Genomic DNA, 19,513 nt, shown 5'->3' on the forward strand with positions numbered 1-19,513 from the left:
AAAAGATGAGAAAATTAAAGTAGCTAATATGCAGCATGACTAGGAAGGCGCGCGGGTACCTTACTCCCGTGCACGCATTGCAGGGGACACGCTCTAACACTGCTCGCTGCGGGGGACACCAGGTCGCTGCTGTGCTGACGGAGCGGCTGGAAGGTTTTGGGAGTCCCTCCTGCCTGCGCGGTCCTGGGCCCCTTTGTTCAAGGCGGTGACCCTACAGGTAAACAATGGACCGAGAAGAACAAAGGCCCACAAACGTCAAGAAGTCCCCAAAGTGAAAAAGCAAGTCAGTCAATAAGTCCCCTGCCATCCCAGGGAGGGGCTGCCCGAGGGCCGTGCCCGGAGTCGGCTGTGGCGTTTAATGAGCTGCGTCCAGCACGGACCCCCGCACCCCTGCCATGCCCGGACACAGGGGCTGCAGGAAGCTGCCTCGGCCAGGGCGGGGCAGACCCAGGACTGATCTCTGGTCAGCTGTGTCCCTCCCTGAGATCCGGCCCCAGGACACGAGGGTGGGGGGGGGGGTCCCCAACAACCTACCCCGCAGGAGGTAGTCGCCCCTGCCAGCTAGTGTCTACACCCCTTCCCGAGCCTGCTAGCCTGAGTTCAGGGGCTCACAGAGATTGCTTGAACTCGGGCAATGGCCATTTGGGAACTTGCTCCCCAAGGGCGTTCCTCAGCGTGAGTGGACCCGGAGGGCAGGTGGCGAGGAGCTGCGGGCAGGGCGTCCGGCGGGGCACCCTCTCTTCTTCCCTGGAAGGGCCTCTGCCAGGGTCCCTGCAGCTGCCAGGAAGCCCCCTCAGCTGCCGACTGCGGGGACGGCTCCCAACAGTGACGCCAGGCGGCGGCAGGAGGAACAGCACTGGGCGCATGGCCGGGTCCCACTCCTGTCCTGAGCGCAGATGTGACAGTTCCCCGTGTCACACTCGGAGCACAGTTATACTCAAGGGTATTCTTTGCTCATCTGAGAGTCGAGTGTCACTGGGCATCCTGTGTTTCCTCTGTCCACCCTCCCACCCGGGCGACTGTCGGAAAGGCCTGGAACAGACACCTGTTATCACAGGAGCAGACCTTCCACGGGGAACAACTAGCAACATTTTGGGAAAAGCACTTACAGTCCGTAGTCTCAGCCAGTTCTCGAATCTTCCAGCCCAGCCTTCCACGGAAAAGGACGCTGCCGACCTGAGAGCTAAGCGCGGGTCCCCGGACCCCAAGAAACAGCCCCGCCAGGACCTCCTGAGAGAAGGGACAGGCGGGCTCTTCCCCAGCGCGGGAGTGGCTTCAGGAGAGGGCACAGCCCAGGGGGGCCAGAGCCCTGGGCCCAGGGTCCCTGAGCAGGACCGACGTCCCCAGGGCGGAGCGGCTTCCTCTGTGCTGCTCACAGCGCCCTGAGGAGGGGCCCTGGCAGCTGGGCCCTTGCGCCTGTTTACGGAGGAGCAGCGCTCCGGACCCACCTGACAGCACATTCCAGAAAAGCACAGTGACAACATGAGTGCTCAGGAAAGCAACACAGGAGAGAGCCCTGGACCCAGGGCACAAACAGGAACCAGGAAGTGATCATGTGCCAGCCCCACACCTGACCCTGGGCCGGAGTATAAAGGGCCCGGGCTCAGGAGGCTCCACACCTGCACCTGCCTCTCACCTGCTCCTCCCACCTGCTCCTCCCACCTGCTTCTCCTCAACCCACCAGAACCATGGGCTGCTGTGGCTGTTCCGGGGGCTGCGGCTCCGGCTGTGGGGGCTGCGGTTCCAGCTGTGGGGGCTGCGGCTCCGGCTGTGGGGGCTGTGGCTCCAGCTGTGGGGGCTGCGGCTCCGGCTGTGGGGGCTGCAGCTCCGGCTGTGGGGGCTGTGGCTCCGGCTGTGGGGGCTGCGGCTCCGGCTGTGGGGGCTGCGGCTCCAGCTGCTGTGTCCCTGTCTGCTGCTGCAAGCCCGTGTGCTGCTGTGTGCCAGCCTGTTCCTGCTCCAGCTCTGGCAAAGGGGGCTGTGGGTCCTGTGGGGGCTCCAAGGGGGGCTGTGGGTCCTGTGGGGGCTCTAAGGGGGGCTGTGGGTCCTGTGGGGGCTCTAAGGGGGGCTGTGGCTCCTGTGGGGGTTCCAAGGGGGCCTGTGGGTCCTGTGGGGGCTGCAGTTCTGGCTGTGGGGGCTGCGGCTCCGGCTGTGGGGGCTGCGGCTCCAGCTGTGGGGGCTGCGGCTCCAGCTGCTGTGTCCCTGTCTGCTGCTGCAAGCCCGTGTGCTGCTGTGTGCCAGCCTGTTCCTGCTCCAGCTCTGGCAAAGGGGGCTGTGGGTCCTGTGGGGGGTCCAAAGGGGGCTGTGGGTCATCCTGCTGCCAGTCCAGCTGCTGCAAACCCTGCTGCTCGCAGTCCAGCTGCTGCCAGTCCAGCTGCTCCCAGTCCAGCTGCTCCCAGTCCAGCTGCTGTGTCCCCATTTGCTGCCAATGCAAGATCTGAGGCTCTGACCCCAGGCCCCAGGTGGCCCGTACTCATGCAGGTGCCAGGCCACCCGTCCTTGCCCTGGGCTCGTGCTTCTCCTCCCTCACTCCCTGGTGTCGTCCTCTCCACGCAGCAGCTCCTGCAACACGTCGTCGAGATGGGGCAGGCCCAGGGCTGCTGGCCTACTGGCTGACACCCCTCTGGCTCATTCGCCCACGTCTCCTCCTGAACTCCCCTCCCTAGTCCCCCTCACTGAAGATCCAAACTGGCCCGCAGAGGCCTTGGAGGTGGCTCAGACTCCTGGGACCCTGAGAGCTGCCCCTTCTTTCAGGAGTTTGAACCCTTAATCTCTGTGGCCCTCTGCATGTCAGGACCTGACCCTGGACCCCCTAAATAAACACTGTGCGTAGCATAAGCCCTTGGCCTGTGGTTCTTTCCTTCCTGCCCTCTCTAACTCCCGAAGCCTCCTCTCGCCGCCCCACCCAAGGCTGTTCCGATTTCTCTCTCCACTGGGTCTCCCGGGCCACCCTCCACATCCTCACCCACAGAACTGGCATCTCGAGTTTTCCAGAGCCTTGTCCCACCTGCGAGATGGTGTTTGCCCCAGCGCCAGCCCCTCTAACCTTCTTGTCCCCCCAAGGGGTAAAGGCGACACCACTGGGAAATACTTGTGAGGGTCACGGTCCCGGGATGCAGGCCCACTAATACACTGAGATTGAAGCAAAACACTGTAGAACACTTGCCGTCCCCACACTGCACCACGACATCGACAGGGCTCCTGTGTGAGTGGGATTTATTCCAGGTGTGCAAGGCTAGTTTAATATGCAGAAATGGAATAACACCCACTCACTCCCATGCACACCCACGCACACTCCTTCAGAAGTAGGGGAGGAAGACTTTCCCAGACCCCTAGAGACAGAGAGAGTTTATTGCGGCAGACCATGGATGCTACAAGAAATGTGTCAGGAAATTCTTTCACAGCTGTGCCCCGCACGGCACTGCCGGCCTCCGTGGCCACCCGAGCTCTGAGTCCTCCTGCCTCCCCTCGGGATGGACTTGATTCAGGGCCTCTTTCAAGTGTCCCTCCCTGTACCCAGAGTTCATAGTCTGACTGCAGGGAGAAAGCGGGGACACCAAAGGCCACCCTCTCTTAGGGGAACCTTCGAAAGTGCTGTGCTGCCAGTGTCCGAGCACGGCGGTTTCGCGCACCTTGTCCAGGTTTCGCGCTGTCTACCTGGGAGGTTTTGTCTCCCTGTCGCTCCGTCGTGCCTGGATGCGGACGTCCAATAGCGTCTTTCTTTGCCTTTTTTCCAGTTCCTTTCCCCTCGAAATCTGCATTTTGTAGATTCTACAAGGAGTTTTAAACATTACAGATCTACTCATCACATCAAAATGATGCTTTCTTTTCTTTTTTTGAGACAGAGTCTCGCTTTGTTGCCTGGGCTAGAGTGAATGCCGTGGCGTCAGCCTAGCTCACAGCAACCTCAAACTCCTGGGCTCAAGCAATCCTCCTGCCTCAGCCTCCCGAGTAGCTGGGACTACAGGCATGTGCCACCATGCCCGGCTAATTTTTTCTATATATATTTTTAGTTGGCCAGATAATCTCTTTCTATTTTTAGTAGAGACAGGGTCTCGCTCTTGCTCAGGCTGGTCTCAAACTCCTGACCTCGAGTGATCCACCTGCCTCGGCCTTCCAGAGTGCTAGGATTACAGGCGTGAGCCACCGTGCCTGGCCCAAAATGATGTTTTCTAAACTGTTAGGGCTTCTATTAAAATATTAAAATCTGAGTGATTCGATATCCCAGGGATCAGCCTGTTAGTCAGGCCGCAGTATTAGACAGTAGATGTTTCCCCATAATTACAAAGAGCGTTAATTGATTATGAGGCAATAGTCCCATCCTGACAAGTGACAGCAGCTTGAAATGCTGCGTGTGCATGCGTGTGCGTGTGTGTCCACATGTGTGTGTGTGTGTTTACAGAACGTCCACCAATGTGTTAATGGTAATGTCTTCTTTGTACAAAAGAATCATTGTTTCTTTTAATTTTTTTTTTTTTTTTTTTTTTTTTGAGACAGAGTCTCACTCTGTTGCCCAGGCTAGAGTGAGTGCCGTGGCGTCAGCCTAGCTCACAGCAACCTCAAACTCCTGGGCTCAAGCGATCCTCCTGTCTCAGCCTCCCGAGTAGCTGGGACTACAGGCATGCGCCACCATGCCCGGCTAATTTTTTCTATATATATTTTTAGCTGTCCATATAATTTCTTTCTATTTTTAGAGGTGGGGTCTCGCTCTTGCTCAGGCTGGTCTCGAACTCCTGAGCTCAAACGATCCGCCCACCTTGGCTTCCCAGAGAGCTAGGATTACAGGCGTGAGCCACCGCGCCCGGCCTCTTTTAATTTTTTGAAGACACAAATTAGTTTCAAGATGAGTTGACCTTAATGTCCCCTTCCCAAGCATTTCCCACCATGCAGGCAGAGTGGAAATTTGGGGACACCACTCAGACTCATCCTCCTTCTGAGAATCCTGCAGCGACCCCACGTTGGCCTCCGACCTGCGCTTGGAAGCTCGGACACGCTCAGCTGTTGGTATGTTTTAGCCGCGACCTGCACTGAGCTCTAAAGGCCAAAACACCTTCCAACAAGGTGACTTTTGGGACTTCATATTACATTATATTTAAAATTCGTGTCTTGAAACATTTTGTCTTAAACGAAAATATTTATACCATTTCATCCTAAGAACCACCCCCTCTCCCCGCAGCTGCTGCTTGTAGAGGGGTGAGACCCGCCATCTGGAGGAGGCTTAGCTGCGGGTTGCGGGGAGGAGCCCGCGTGCATGTTCTGAGAGGCAGAGGCAGGCGTGTGTCGAGGCCGGGTGTGGCAGGTGCTCTCTGGGCACGTGAAGAAAGGTCACGGCCATGGCAGAAGGCACTGTTTCCTGTGAGGAGTGGGCAACAGTAGCGTCACAGGACAGTAACAGTGTTTCTGGCTCTCTTCTACCAACTCATACGCCTAACGGGAAACATTTCTCAAGCCTAAAGGCAAGTTTTCCTGCTTCCGTGGTAAAACTTGGCCATTTTAAATAACGTTTTCTCTTGGGAAAATGATGCTTTGTTACACATACCGGTCCTGGGTCTTCCCTCTTGGGTTTTTCTTTTTTCTCTTCATCTAAGACAGTGAGGTGGGCTTTATTCGGGGGCTGCAATGGGGTTTTGCCGCAAGGGACAGAGGCCCCGTGGCCTGGCCCCGTGAGCACACAGAGCACGCCTGCGGCTCCCTCCCCGCTGCTGGGGAGCTGCCTCGGTGGCCCCACCTGACCTCACTGCTGAGGGCAGCGGTTGCCAGGACTGGTTTGCAAACCCCCCGTCCATGGTCCTGCCGTGTCAGACGCGGGATGTGGTCCGAGGGCTAAGAGGGGATTTTTGTGGGTCTCCCCAGTGCAGTGGGGCCAGGTCGCAACCTCCTGGCTTTGCCCATTTCTTTGACACACAGTAACTTTGGTTCTTGTGTTCATGAACTTTTTAATTATAAAAGTAGTATGTGTTAGTGGCTAAATAAGAAAAGGAAACAGGAAGAAAGATGGGAAAGGATCCTGCTGTCACACGCACAGGGAACTGTAACGTCCCCCCCAAGGGCCTGTTTCCCACAGGGACGGCTGGTGGGGACCCACACGGAGGCGCGTCTGCAGGTTTTACTGCCTCCTGCAGAAGATCCCAGCAGATCCGGACAGGTCTGACCATGAAAGTCAGGTTCCATGCGCTGCTAGGATTTAAGGGTGGGACCGGAGTGCATCATTTAAGATGTTTGAATGTAAAAGCATCACAAATGATCATCTTTTAGCTTGAGACTTTGGCTACCTTTAAAAAAGATACCATTTGAATTTTCCCGTCCTGTGAAAAGCAGAAACATGGAAAATGCTGCTGAACGCAGGCAGGTGGGACCACACTGCCTTTCTCGCCCGCCAGAGGGCGCAGGCAGGCTGAGCAGGCGGTCCCCAGCCTCCCAGCAGCCGGGCAGCGCCAGCGCCAAGGCCAGCAGAGTCCGCTAGTGCACTGCTGCCCGGGTTGTTTTGAACCGGTGCTGCTTTGGGGCTTCTGAACATCCCGCTCGGCCTCTAGAACCTGGTATCTGGCCAGGTGAGCAGTCGGGGGTGGTCAGACGGCCTCTGCTGTCTCACCGGGGACCAAGCCCCGGCTGGAGAAAGTTTGGGGGAAACAGCGGCTGCCTCAGTTTACAGCTGCAGCCAGAGGACCGGGCAGCGGTGCTGTGGCCTCTCCCCCCGTGGGCTGGTGCCCGTGGCTTCCCGTCCCCGGGCAGCGTGGCGGTGCTGGGAAGGGGCAGCCCCGTGCCTGGGTGCGAGCTGGTCCTCCCACGGGGAAGTCTCTTCTGCTGTTCACGGCGGGGTGGGTGACCGTGAGGACAAGAGGTGGGTCCCAAACTCACTGCACCTTCAGGGTCCTGGTGGCAACCGAGGAATTGTCAGCGTGAGAGCCAGAGGAGGGCACTGGGCAACGGCACGTCTTATTAACAGCACGTCCGAAACTTCAAGCCAGCCTTAAAATTTAAATTACCCGCAGGTGATATAAGGAGGAATGTAACCTGTGTGGCCCTTTTACAATAAGGTCGCGGTTTCGGGGCGGGGTGCAGTTCGTGTCCTGCCGTCTGCTGGTTCAAAGATCCAAGTGGACAGGCTGGTTCAGGTCTAAGCAACGCCACGTCACGAAAGCCACACTGCAGGGAACACCCCGTTCTCGTTTTGTGAGCAGGGAGCCCCCTGTCCAGGAAAATCGCCCAAGTCACAGAGTTAACATGTCATAGAGCCACCTCTGGCTTCCAGATTTGCCAGGGTGCGGTCAGGTGGCAGGCATGCAGTGGCACTCAATAAATGAGTGTTGATGGATCCACTGGGGACTGATGCCCCGGCTGACCAGTGAGTTGTGGCTCCTCGCCCCGGCTCCTTCCGGCCGCCAGCCCCACGCTGCGGGCCGGCACGGCGCGGCCTGGAGGGTGCCATGCACACGCTTCTGTGCCCGGGGCCGTTCCTGCCGCTGCAGTCTCGGGCGTGTGTCTGCATTTACTACGCTGCATGTGCTCATATATTCGTCTTTAATATAGTATTAACATCAACAGCAACACATAACTTGATATAAATAACACATAAGCATAGAATACATATAACAAGTAATGATAATATGTTATGCTACAATAAAAAGAAATATAGCAAATATAAATATATAAATTAATATTCATTAAATAACATTAATATAAATCTACTTTATATTTACTCTATGTTATTATATACAAATATATTTACATACATAGATGTAGATAGATCTCTGTCTCTTAGCTACATACCTATCTCTGCATAAACTCGTATACACACACACGTACACAGACAGAGACAGAGATGGAGACGGATTTATTTTGAGGACTTGGTTCCTGCTGCAAAGTCTGGTGAGGCCGAAATTCACAGGGCAGACCAGCAGTCTGGAAATCCCAGCAGGAATCTAGCTGCAGTCTTGAGTCCGAGGGCTCAATTCCTTCCTTCTTGGGGAAATTCTGGCTTTTTCTATTAAGGCCTTCAGTGGATTGGACGAGGCCCACCCCCATTGGAGGGGTCACCTGCTTCACTCGGATTGGAGTTTGGCCAAACACCAGGGCCCCGTGGCCTGGCCCGGGAAGCACGCAGGGCGAGCCTGCGGCTCCCTCCCCGCTGTTGGGGAGCTGCCTCGGTGGCCCCACCTGAGGCCACTGCTGAGGGCAGCGGTTGCCAGGATTGGTTTGCAAAGCCCCCCCCTCCCCCCGGCGATGGTCCTGCCGTTTCAGACCCGGGATATGGTCTGAGGGTTAAGAGGGGATTTTTGTGGGTCTCCCCAGTGCAGTGGGGCCAGAGCACCAAACTCAAGTCCATCCTTCCAAGTGCACGTTGTGGACAGGCTGACGTGAGGACCGGACAGGCCACAGGGTCAGAACTCGCATCCAGTGGCTCCCAATGGGGTCACGCCCCAGTGGAGATGCCTTCTGTCCCCCCAGAGCCCTCTTCATTCCTTCCGCCTGTGGGAAGCTGTCCTGAGCCTGCTTTCTTCCAGGTCTTCTGCACTCTGGCAGAGAAAGAGCAGCCATGTCGTTGCCACCTGTCTCTGTCCGTTTGTACTGCCATGACAAAACACAAGAGACCGCACGGTTTACAGAGAACAAACAGGCATTTCTCACAGTTCTGGAGCTGGGGGGTCCAAGATCAAGGTGCCGGCAGGTTTGGTATCGGGTGAGGCCCCATCTCCGCTTCCAAGGTGACGCGGAGGGGCTTCCGAGGAGACGGACGCCGTGTGCTTGCCCGGGGCGGGGGCAGAGGGGCACGAGAGCCCACCTGCTATAACAAATACTAAAAACGAGGCAGGGCTGGAACTGGGTGGTGGGCCCAGGCCGGCCCCTGGGAGGTGCGAGCTAGAGAAAGCCCAGCTCGCCAGCCGCGGGCAGAGCCCCAGGGTGAGGGCGGGGGCAGGGGAGGGCCGGCGGGAGCGTGCTGGGCAGAGCCGCGCCATTCCCAGGCGCTGCGCAGGTGGCCGTGAGCAAACGCTCGTGGAAATACGGTCAGTGCAGACCACTCTGGTGCGGTCTCCGAAATGAGAAATGTCCCGTTGGAAGCTGGAGGAAAAGCCGTCCTTGTCACACAGTGGCGAGGACGTGGCTGCGTTATGTCGTGTCCTCGTCCTGTGTGGAGGGTGGGATCTCAGACCCCGGAGCTGGATTTTGCGGCCCCCGCAGAGCCTGTCTGGTGGGGGCTCTGCCCACGCTCCAGGGAGGGCCCCTCCGCCCGGCCTAATCACCTCTGGAAGGCCCCCCTGTCGGTACTGTCACACTGGCCATTAGGTCTCAGCACATGAACTTTGGAGGGGACAATTCAGACCAGGGCGTCACCCTCTGACCCCCCCAGGCTGGGGGTGGCACATGCTGGTCCCCTCTGCATGGGGTCACGGGCCTGAAATGCGAGGACACCGTGGAGCTGAGGGCCCTGCGGGACACAGGAGCTCCAGGGCTGTGGCCGTCCTGCCCTTGTGGGGCAGAGACCCACCTGGGCCCTGGAGAAAGAGCAGCCCAGGCGGCAGCAGGACGACGTGCTGCGTCCCCACCTGCCCTGGGCGCGATGTCCTTGCCTCGGCCAGTACGATGACAAGACGCCTAGGAAAAGGCTTTGTCATTTTGTCATCTTGACAGAAGCTTGGAGAGCCGTAGCCGACAGCGCGACGCTTGACTGTTTAGAAACTACTTAGATGTCAGGAACCAGAGGAAAAGCAGTGAGCTTTGTCCCTGCAGCCCCCAGGGCCACCCGTGGGCACGTGGCCTTTCCCTGCCACCCGGAACGTCCCCAGACCCCGCGCTGCGTCAGCTGCCCTCGGGTGACCCTGGGGCCGTGACTCCCTCTGCTGAACTCGACGTGGGGATCTTGATTTGTCCCCATGATGTAAAGTGACAAAGGCCCCTCCGCAGGGACCGACTCCAGGTGTCTCGCCGGCTGCCGCCCCCAGAGCGACCACGAGATGGCGCTGTTGAATGGCGGAAGGAACGCGGGCAGACGGGGGGGAGGGGCGGAGTGGACCAAAGGAGCTTGGGGCGGGGCGCAATGGGTGGGCGCAGCGCGGGGCGAGGAGAGCATTGGGGGGCTGCGGGGAGGGGGCGCAGTGGGGGGCCGCGGGGAGGGGGCGTGGGGAAGGGGTGCAGTGTCGGGGCGCAGTGAGGGGCCTCGGTGAAGGGCTCGGAGAGGGGACGCGGGGAAGGGGACCAGGGGAGGGGCTCAGGGAGGGGCACAGTATCGGGCCCTGGGAAGGGGTGCAGTGGGGGGCGCGGGGAGGGGGCCCAGGGAAAGTGCTCGGGCAGGGGGTGCTAGGAAGGGGCGCAGTGGGGGGGGGGGCGCGGGCTGCCCAGTGCCCCGAGGTCCTGCTAAGCTGCCGGGGTGGCTGGGCACGTGCTTCCTGGGAGATGCAGTCCCCGGCCAGCTTAAGGCGGCAGCCCCCAACCTTTTTGGCACCAGGGACCGTTTTCATGGAAGACAGGATGGTTTCAGGATGATTCAAGCTCATTACATTTATTGTGCACTTTATTTCTATTATTATTACATTGTAATATGCAATGTAATAATTATAGAACTCACCATAGGTTGGGGACAAGAGCTTAAGGCTTAAGGGACAGAGCTCTCCTTGGGCTGGCAGGAGACCGTTTGAAGCCAGGGGCAGCGGAGACCCAGCTCCTGCCACTTGCCTGCTTGTCACTTGCACTCAGGGTGGGGACAGGGCAGCCTGGTCTCAGGAACTGCCTCTGGGCCACCGTGTTCCCTAAAACACACCTGTGCAGACTGGGGGTGTCTGTATTCCACCCGCCTGGACCTGCCCCCAGGTACGGACAGTCCACAGGCGACCACCGTGGGGGACCCGGACCTGAGCCCAGGTTGGAGGCCCCGGGCACTGAGGCAGGACGGGGTGGGCTGGACCCGGGCAGAGTCTGGCCTGAATACTCTGAGCAGAAGAACGCTTGCCGGTTCTCAGGGCCTGTGTGCTCCCCACCCCAGAGCAAACGTGCACATCTGGACAAGAACTGGGTGTCCCCGTGGCCTGGGAACAGCCCTTCCCCAGCTCATCTCCTGGCCTTGTTTCACGTCCAAGGCCTGGAAACAGTAAGCGGGGAGATTGTGCTCAGGAAACAGGCGGCCTGGCCGGGGGCCTCTTGTTCTGCCGGGGGAATCAGCAAGGCCAGGCCTCTCTGCCTTTCCCATGACATAAGAAAGGACACGAAGATGTTACCATCGGGGAAACTGTACGAGGAACACATGGGCCTCCCGGTGCATTGTTCCTGCAGCTTCCTGTGCTTCCATAACCGCTTCAAAATTGGTTTAAAGTTTAAACTAATTTTTAAACTTTACTTTTAAAGTTTAAAAATAAATAAGCAATGTATTTCTTTGTCTGGAAAAAAAATCAAACAAAGGAAATTATTCCTGGGGCCTCCATTGTGGAGCAGAGCTGATTGCTGTGCGGCCAACCGTGCAGCTGCCACTGGGCTGTGTGTGCAGCGGCCTGTGGGACCCAGGACGGCCCAGGGTGACTGTAGCCGCTGATCCCCTGAGGCCACCCCTGTCTCTGCTGGTGGCCCTTCCCTTGGTGCCGTACCTCCTGCCCAGCTGGGCTTTGCTCACCTGCACGGAGGGAGCTCTCTGCACAAGGCCCCCGGGCACTGGCCCGCGGGTTGTTTATTTCTTCACTGCAGACTGAGCTCCGTGAGTTTAAAAACCCACCAAGCCCAACTCAAATTTTTATACATTCAGTTATTTAAAAAATAGCCCAGACAAGCAGATCTGCAGCCATGTAGAGACTGCTTGCTTTGGATATTCTGCAAAACCTCACCTGACAGCTGTTACCTATTCATAATCCTCCCTCTCCCTCTCTCCCCTCCGTCCAGAAAACTGCATGGCACCTTGTGCTGCTGAAGTCCTGCCCTCGGGGAAGATTTGCTTTCCAAACTGTTTCCTCAATGTCACACTCAATCAGAGCTAATTGACCACAGCAGCTGCCTGCCGGCTTGTCCCAGCGCACGGAGCAGAGCCACCTGCAGTCCACGGCATTTTTCCCTCCGCAAGCAAATGCCGTGGAAGGGACAAGGCATCGGAGTGTGCTCGCCAATCCCGTTTCCCACCCGGCACGAGAGACTTCGTGTTTCCTGGGCTCCCTTGAAGTTAGGTGGGGCCTGCGTGACAGTGTTCAGGGTAACAGAATGTGGAGGGACCTAGGCCCCTTCCAGGCCAGGCCCCAAACCATATCGCCGTGTCCGTGTTCCTTCTGTCTCTCTCCGCTCTTTCTCAAATGGCCGTGCCACGTGGCAGTAGGACCCAGTCCCTGAGTCCCGGCTGGGCGGAGACTCGGAAGGGATGTGACCTCCTCCGGCCTGTGGCGCAGGCAGGTCACTTGCAGCAGATGCTGTGGGTCCCCAGCTGCAGTGTCTGCATGGGGCGACCTTCGCCCCACTTCCCCACTCCTGCCTCGGGCTTCCTTGGGACCCCCCCCCCCCCCCGAGAGCCACGTGCTCAGACCTGTGGCTCGAGTCTGCTTTTGAGCAAACATGAACTGGGAGCTTCCTTGTGATTTGGGGCTCACTTGTTCCCACGACAGGGTTGGGTTGTCCCAACCAGTGTTCACAGAGAATCCCTGCGGGGCCGTGGCCCAGGAGGTGCCAGGTGGCAGGGAGTGAACCTCTGTCCCTGTCGCTCCGTCTGCCTGGTGCTCGTGTCACACTTGTTCTCAGCCAGGAGCTGCCCTCTAGGACGAGGTCTGCCGTGCCAGGCCAGGTCGCATGGGCGCCTGGAGTCCCATGGCCACTTGGGGTCACGTTCTCAAGTGTCTGCTTTCCCACAGAAACTCAGGAGACAGCAGGGATTTTTTTTTTAATCCAAGAGAGAGCTGTTGCTTGATGAAGAAGGCATGGCCTTGCCCCGGGACTTGGGCCCCCCCCCGTTTCTGTCTTCCTGGGATTTTCTGAAGCCCCATGTGCTGTCTGAGTCTGCCCAGCTGCCCGGGCACAGCTGACCGCAGGGGCAGAGCTAAGCCCACAGGCCGGGCCTGGTCCCCCCGCGGCCTCCCCCGGGACCGACGGCCTCTCCCGTCTTCTGGGAAACAGGCCCCACCCGCACGATGAGATGCCATCTGGGGCGCCTCTGACCTCAGACAGGGCAGCCAGGCCACGCGTGTGAGGAACGGCCATGTCCCCCACAGTTAGGGGCACGGGAACATGCCCAGAGTGGCACCCCCTGGATTCCAGCAGACCTGCTTCCCACTTTCTGGAAGGGACCTGGGCGCGTGTGGCACCCTCTCCCCAGGTCCTGTGGGCACGATGTCTCCCGTGTTCTGGGCCGAGGGCTGCCCTGTAGGATGGTGCAGGCCAGAGGCAGAGCCGGGGGTGACAGCTCCCAAGGCAGGACCCCTAGGTTGGTGATGTTCAGTGGAAACAAACGGATTCTAATGTTCTGTCTCTGTTTGGATAGAGAATAACACTGCCCTGGGCTCAGCTCCTCTGCAGAGGCCACAGCGATTGTTCCAGAAAGGAGGCCACCCGGCACAGCAGCTGCTGTTAGAGTCCTGATCTGATCGAGCTGATTGTCACTGTCCAAACCCAGATGGGGACAGTCGGCACCGTCAGAACGGGGCGGGGGGGGGCGTTAGCGGGTGGGACAGTGCCCTCTGGGCGCCCAGTCCCTGGCAGCGGGATGGTTGCTGTGATCCCCCCGAGGAGGCGTCACTTTTCCCCTGTAGCCGCAGGCCCACCGATCCTCCCCCTGCTCACGGGCAGGGAGCCCCCATGGAGGCTGTGCTAGTCACCGAGGACATGATCCCAGCATTTGCTCAGGGACTAAAGGGACAGGAGCAGGATGCTGCAGAGCCCACGCCGGGCCTGCCCGAGGTGGTCTGACCTGCTCTGCACGCGCCCGGCTCTGACTGGCGAACGGCCGCGTGGTCCCCACCCTGGGCACCCAATGTCAGGGTCCCTGAGGATTTAAGCACCGTCACAGCAGTAAGAGGCCACAGCTCTCCGGGGAAGGCCAGGAGGCTGTGCGATGCCCCATGGGTGGTGTCCTGGCAGGGTCCTTGCTCAGGGTGCTGGCCCCCCCGACTCAAGACCCTGGGCAGGCTGGACGCTGGGCCATGTGCCACCCTCTCGCATTCCTGTCCTCAGCTCCTGGGAGCCAGGAAGGGTCTGGCTTCTTTGCCGTTACTGGGGGAAGGAAACTCCTGCATCTCATAAAAACTATACACACCGAGTATTTGCCCCCTAAGAAACAATGGCACTAATGGAAAAAACGGTTGGTTGCCGGAAGACCAAATAAAATAGCAAATATTGTCTATAGATGGCAAAGATGCACTTGATAAAACCGAGCAGCCATCGTAACAAACCCAGCGGAGACAAAGGCAGCAGGAAGCTGCCCGAACACGAAAATGGGTTTCTCGAAGGTCACTGGGATCTACCTGGAGATAGCATCAGGGAAACAAAGTCGTCATTTGTGACGGTTCCGGCCAGTGCAGGAGCACCGCAAAGTCGCACAGCCTGCTGGGAGGGTGGGTGCCGCCACCCTCTGGCTTGCTGTTGACAAGTGACTTGAAAAAGGTATCTGGACACTCCCCAGCCGTTTGTGTTACCTGATCTGCCAGGTGTGAGGGCTCTCCCGGGATGCAGGGCTTTTGGCGCTGGAAACAGGGAGCCCCTGGGAGTGGGTTGGTGGCCCTGCCGGCCACCACTGACGGTGGCCCCTTCCCCCGCGGCTCAGGGGGAATCATACCTCGTTTGCGGTTTTCCTTGGCATGTGCATGATTGCTGCTTTTCCACATATACATTGGCCACTAATATTTACCCTTATCTGTGGATTTCCTGTACTTCTACGTGTCGCCTTGTGTTCATCTGTGAATTTGAAGCATGGATCGCGTGAGGCTCCTCAGTCTCATCCTGGACCTTGGCCTGCACTGGGCCATGTCAGCGCAAAGGTATTCGCAAGCAAGGCCAGCTGCCGTGTCCTGGAAACAAAACAACACAAAACAGATGATGTGGGAAAGTATGGTTTTCCATCACCGGGGGAATCGTGAACTCATGAGGGTGCAGTTTGACGACAGAACACTGTGCGAACAGAGTGAGTCACACAGGCACACGTGGACGCTAAAATATTCCCATTTTAGACGTGAAGACGAAATCTGTATCTATGCCTGCAGGAGCACAGATGGCCAGGTGAAAATTTACACCAAAAAGCGCTAGCGGTGGTGGTCAAGGGCTGGGATTCGGAGGGACGGGGGAAAGTGTTCTGTTTTAATTTATTTCCCACTATACTGTTTGCCTGGTAACAGTGGTCAGCTGTTCCTTTCATAATTAAAGCAATTAATCAATTAAAGAAAATAAAGAAACCACAGAAAGATGCATGCATATTATGGTTCGTTAGTTAAAAATAATTTATATTTATAAAAAAGTTAGCCAGGCACAGTAGCTCACGCCTGTAGTCCCAGCTCCTGAGGAGGCCGAGGTGAGAGGATCCCTTGAGCCCGGGAGTTCAAGACTGGCCTGGGCAACATAGACAGACCCTGTCTCTAAAGAAACAAAAAACACCAAATAAGCAAAAAATCATAAAAATAATTTATAGAGAAATTAAAAAAAGAGTTTCTAACTTAAATTTTAAAAAGAAAGAAAAAGAAATAAATTGAGAGAGATCAAAACACAAAGAAATAGAAAAGAAAGAAAAGCAGAAAATTCAATAAAGCTGAGAGCTGGTGTCTGGTTTTTGACAAGTTCTTGGCAGCTCAGAGCAAGAGAGAGAGAAGCCGTGGCCTGCCCTGGCCGGGGCCTTTCCACCGGGCGCAGACGCTGTTTGTCCCCGGAGGGGCCGCGGGGCGAGGTAAACAGGATCCAGCGGCCCACTTGACGTTACCAATGACACAAGGGCTGACGTGTAGGGCAATCAGACAGGAATCAAACAAGAAAGGTTTAGACCCACAGGCAATCAACTACAAAATCGAATTAACTGACTTTATTTAATAATAAAGTATTGGAAGCATGGAGAGACCCACCATCGATCTGTCTGGGGAGACGTGACATCCCCAGGGGCCGTCACCCCACCCTCGTGTGCACAGATTCACCCGGTCCCTGTCGGGGACAGATTGTACCACTTAGTCCCAGACCCCGCCAGGCCTTGAGCTTTGTCCCGAGTACGGCGGGAGGCCTTGGGGCTCCGCGGCAGAGCAGTGGTGGGAGACGGTTTGTCAACAAAGACCACCGTGGCCGCTCCGTGACGACCGCTTGTCACAGGGACGGCAGAGTGCAGGCAACAGGCTCTGGGCAGATCACACGTGATCTGAGGTTGGGGGGTGGCCGTGACGTTCAGACAGGGATGACTCTGAGTCAGTTTTCAGAGGCGAAATGACAGGGCCTGGTGACGATGGCGTGGGAACGGGAGGACGGGGCCGGTCCCCAGCGTGACTGTGGCGTTTCTCACTGGCAGGACGGTGGCACCAGCCCGAGAGCCACAGAGGCCGTGGTTAGAATTGGTGGTTGCATCAAACACGAGCTAAGATTCAGGTGCCTGTCAGACGGGCATGGGGTGTCCTGGACACGCCCGACAGTGACACCGTGCTGTTGGGGCACAGTTATGGGGTGGGGGAGACACGTGGGATTTCTCACACGTACATGTCGTATAAAGTGGGGTGAGAAAGAGAGGAGGCGGGAGACAGCGAGGGAGACAGAGACAGAATCGGGGAGCAGGAGAAAGGGGTTCGGGACCTCCACAGTCGGACAGACAGGTGGAAGCCACCGCAGCCCCCAGAGTGGGGAGGGGGCCGGGAGGGAGGGCCTGGCGGTGAGGAGACCCAGCTCGTCCAGATGGAGGGTGCGGTGTGAGGGTGACTGTGGGCATGGGGACGTGAGAACAAGCAGTGTCTTTAGTCCCTTGGGTGACACTGACTGCCAAGACCCGTGCCAGGTGGGAGGTGCCACCCAGGTAGGAGCGAGTCAGCCCCCTGCCGCCTCAGGAATGCCAGGCACTCACCGCTGCCCCGTCCCGGGGGCACGGGTGTGAGACTCCTGGGTGGACACACGGACATCACGGCTCACAGCAGAGCAGGCAGCACGGACATCAGCACACACGTGTCCAGTCCCTTTGCCCTCAAGTCCCGTGGCAGGGGTGGGGACGCACAATGACCTTGGACCAGATGACACTTGCACAGCCAGCAATCCCTGGGTGAGGAGCAAACAGGCAAACAGCACACACTGTAGCACTGGGCGAACACAGTAGCAGGCAGCGAACCCTGTAGCAAGTGGCAAACACTGTAGCAAGTGGCAAACACTGTAGCAAGTGGCGAACACTGTAGCAAGTGGCAAACACTGTAGAAAACAAACATTGTGGCGAAGAGCAAAACGTCGCCCCTGCCCCAGGGACCGCAGCTGCAGGGAGCTGTGCTGTGGTCGCCCCCACCGCTCGCTTGTCCGTGACCGGCTACACAAACAGGCAGCATCTGGAGGGCCGGGGCTCGCGTCTGGCTCCCACAGCTCGGGTGTGCAGGGCGCTGGGCCCGGGGCTGCCTGCCCGACCCGACACCAGCAAGCCTGCCACCCACAACCTAACGTGGGCTGACTAGGAAACTCGGGTGCCCTGCCAACACCCCGGTCTCAGGCGGCCCTGACTCCAAAGGTTTGCCAGGACACTGCAGCCCTGCGGGTGGCACGGGGGGCTGGGCCGGGGTCCGAAGGCCCCACTCTGCCAGTGCGCGGCTGGGAGCGGCTCGCAGGGGAAGGGAAAGCTCAGGGGCTGCCCCCCGCGGTGCCGCCTCCTGCAGAACCAGGGCCCAGCCGCCCTCGCCATTCTGCAGCTAATCCTCATCCTCACGACGGTCCTCTGCTGGACGGACGCTTGTTTCCTGGAACCAAGACTTGGTTCCCCAGTCGCCGCGGTCCCGGCCACGCACGTCCTGCTCAGCCGAGTCCTACAAGCCCTTCCACGGCCACTGGCAACGGAAGGCCCCACGGGCAGCTTCACTCTCCGTGGCAACGAGGACGTCTCCTCTCCAGCCATGAGGAGCTGGGGTCCCACGGGGCCACTCTGCGAATGCTCGTGGCTCGCGGCTCCAGCACCCCCGCGGCGCACACGCGTGCTGTCCTTGCCCTGCCCACACCCCCGGCGAGAAGAGACAGTGGACCTTCACCTTCTACCGTACACACTGCAGCACTGTTTGTGTTTCCACCCTGAGCATGAGTCCTTTTGCACTCAAGAAAAACAAACAAAGCCTTCTACAGTAACAGAAAAGAAACTTACAGTCAACAATCCAAGCTGGGGCAAAACACCTGTTAAATACAGTGACAGGGTTCACACCCTTAACGACTAGAACACCGAAAACGAAGCCTACGCTAAAACCTCAATAGACCTGAGTCAAACGTGGGCACAATAAAATGATGACACGGTGTGGAAAATGTCCCACCACATAGTTGAGGACACGCGAGGGAAACGCAGATGACAGCCGCTTTGTCTTGCGAAGTGGCAGTGATCCGGGAAAGCCACCTCAGTCGTGCTCTCTGGCTCAGAATGCCGGGCAGGGCTGGCCCGAGGGACGGCGGGAACGTTGCTGGAAACAGCCTGGCCAGGCGCACCACGAGCCCTCCGCCATGCCTGTGCCCTGCGGGGGCAGTTCCACGGGCGCAGCGTCACCCGTGTCCGGGATGCTGGTTGACATTCCCAAGAGCACAACCCAAAAGGCACAGCCCGGGGAGGCCATGTCGTGCAGCCATTGGAATCCTTGATGCAAAAACACGTAGTGACACGAACAATGGCAGGTGAGCCCCCGTGTCCCCAGCGGCACTGTCACAGCAGCCAGAAGGTGGCACTGACCCGAGTGCCCGTCAGCAGGTGACACAGTGAAGGGTATGTGGCCCACACACACAGTGGAAAGTTGTTCGGCCTCAAACCGGAGAGAAACCCCGACACAGGCTGCCACGTGGGGGGACCCTGGGGACACTGTGTCGAGTGAGATGAGCCGGACACAAAAGAACAAACACTGTGACTCCACTTGTGTGACGCCTCTAGAGCCGTCAGATCCACAGACACGAGAGGGGAATGGTGGGTGCCAGGGGCTGGGGACAGGGACTGGCAGGTGGCGGTTACTAGGGACAGAGTTTGAGTTTGGGAAGATGGAAGGTTCTAGAGGTGGGTGGTGACGGCTGTGCAGCAACATGAGTGCGCTCAACGCCACCGAGCCGTGCGCACGACAGAGGCTGAGATGGTGACTTCACCGTATTCATATCTTACCACGAAACGAAGGAAGGAAGGAAGGGAGGAAGGAAGGAAGGAGGAGGAGGAAGAGCCAGCCCACAGGACGTTTGACAAAGTGTCCCCAGTCCTGTCCTGGCCCCAGAACTCGGCCTGTGGCTGAGGCTACGTGTGACCGTGGCCGGGAAACACGCTGTGCGGGGCAGGCGCCGTGGTCCCGCTGTGCAGGCGGGGGAAGGACAGCGGCAGCCCCGGGGGGCTCAGGCCCGGGTCCCCGCAGAGGCAGCGAGAGGCAGGGCAGGTGCCTGCTTGGGGCACGGAATCAGGGGAGGG

The 19,513-nt window shown here is 58.3% G+C and overlaps 1 long non-coding RNA gene and 1 pseudogene across 1 annotated transcript; both read right to left on the minus strand.

Annotated features, from left to right (window-relative positions):
* Nucleotides 1-1,490: 1,490 nt before the first annotated feature.
* LOC138385041 (SR-related and CTD-associated factor 4-like) lies at nucleotides 1,491-2,416 on the minus strand (annotated as a pseudogene).
* Nucleotides 2,417-12,842: 10,426 nt separating this feature from the next.
* LOC138384713 (uncharacterized) lies at nucleotides 12,843-18,105 on the minus strand. Its single transcript, XR_011233680.1, has 3 exons — nucleotides 16,970-18,105; nucleotides 14,798-14,957; nucleotides 12,843-13,423 (listed from the first exon to the last, which is right to left on the minus strand). It is a non-coding gene; the product is annotated as an uncharacterized lncRNA (long non-coding RNA).
* Nucleotides 18,106-19,513: the final 1,408 nt, after the last annotated feature.

The sequence above is a fragment of the Eulemur rufifrons genome, chromosome 6, assembly GCF_041146395.1.
Source record: "Eulemur rufifrons isolate Redbay chromosome 6, OSU_ERuf_1, whole genome shotgun sequence".
Classification (NCBI taxonomy): domain Eukaryota; kingdom Metazoa; phylum Chordata; class Mammalia; order Primates; family Lemuridae; genus Eulemur; species Eulemur rufifrons.